Source organism: Prionailurus bengalensis, chromosome X (genome assembly GCF_016509475.1).
Source record: "Prionailurus bengalensis isolate Pbe53 chromosome X, Fcat_Pben_1.1_paternal_pri, whole genome shotgun sequence".
NCBI classification, from domain to species: Eukaryota; Metazoa; Chordata; class Mammalia; order Carnivora; family Felidae; genus Prionailurus; species Prionailurus bengalensis.
Window position 1 is genome coordinate 105253813 of NC_057361.1, and position 1629 is coordinate 105255441.

A 1629-nucleotide genomic window follows, 5' to 3' on the forward strand; every position below is an offset into this window, starting at 1 on the left:
ATTGATTTGCAGATATTGAACCACCCCCACAACCCATGAATAAATTCCTCTTGATTGTGGTGAATAATTCCTTTAATGCAATGTTGGTTTTGATTTCCTAGTATGTTGAGAATTTTTGCGTCCATGTTCTTCAGGGATATTGGCCTGTAACTCTCCTTTTAAGATGGTTCTTTGTCTGGTTTTGGAATCAAGGTAATACTGGCCTCATAGGATGAGTTTGGAAGTTTTCCTTTCATTTCTATTTTTCGGAACAGTTTCAGAAGAATAAGTATTAACTCTTTTTTAAAAGTTTTGTAGAATTCCCTTGGGAAACCATCTGGCCATGGACTCTTATTAATTGGGAGACTTTTGATTACTGATTCAACTTTTTTGCTGATTATGGATCTGTTCAAATTATCTCTATCTGTTTCAGTTTTTGTAGTTTATATGTTTCTAGGAATTTATCTATTTCTTCCAGATTGACCAATTAATTTTCTGATAAGAACAGATACTACACTTGATCTTAGCCAAAAGGCCGAGAAGCGATCGACCAATTAATTTTCATAAAATTTCTCATAATACTCTACTATAATTGTTTGTATTTCTATGGTGTTGGTTGTGATCACTCTTCACTTATTTGTGATTTTATTTGGGTCATTTCTCTTTTATTTTTGATAAGGCTGTCTATAGGTTTATCAATTTTGTTAATTTTTTCAAAGAACCAGGTCCTAGTTTCATTGATCTATTCTCCTGTTTATTTTTTTCTTTCTATATCATTTATTTCTGCTCTAATCTTTATTATTTCTCTTAATCTGATGATTTTAAGCTTATGCATTATGCTGCCCTATGTCTTTTGATTGGATTATTTAGTCCATTAGTAATATAATTGCTTTGAATGTAAATGGACTATATAATCATATAGATAGATAGATAGTGCCACTGTATACCTCTACAGTCATTGTTCCTGTAGATTGTCTCTGCTCCTGTCTTGTCTTTGTTTCTTTTCATATCTCTTTCCTGTTTCAAAGGGTCCCCTTTAATATTTCTTGCAGAACTGGTTACTGTTCATGAACTCCTTTAGTTTTTGCTTGTCAGGTAAACTCTTTACCTTTCTTTCTATTGTGAATGACAGCCTTGCTGAATAAAGTATTCTTGGCTGTATTTTTTTCTACTTAGCACATTGAATATATTATGCCATTCCCTTCTGGCCTGGCAAGTTTCTGTAGACAGGTCTATTGCTAACCTTATGTGTCTACCCTTATAGGTTAGGGAACTTTTGTCCTTAGCTGCTTTCAGATTTCTCTTTTTGTCTTTGCATTTTGCAAATTTTATTATGAAGTGTTGGTGTTGACCTGTTTTTGTTGATTTTGAGGGGGCTTCTGTGCCTCTTGGACTTGAACGCCTGTTTTCTTTTGCAGATTACAGATGTTCTCATCTATAATATGTTCAAATAAACCTTCTGCTCCTTTTTCCCACTTTTATTCTGGGACTTCTATGATATGGATATTACGATTCCTTATGATGTCACTGAGTTCCCTAAGTCTATATTCATGATCTAATAATTTACTTTGTCTCTTCTTTTTAGCTTCATTATTTTCCATAATTTTATCTTCTATATCACCTATTCATTCCTCTGCTTCTTCTATTGTT

At 33.0% G+C, this 1629-nt stretch overlaps 1 pseudogene; it reads right to left on the minus strand.

The window, feature by feature from the left end:
- Positions 1-424: 424 nt before the first annotated feature.
- On the minus strand, positions 425-526 carry LOC122478158 (annotated as a pseudogene).
- Positions 527-1629: the final 1103 nt, after the last annotated feature.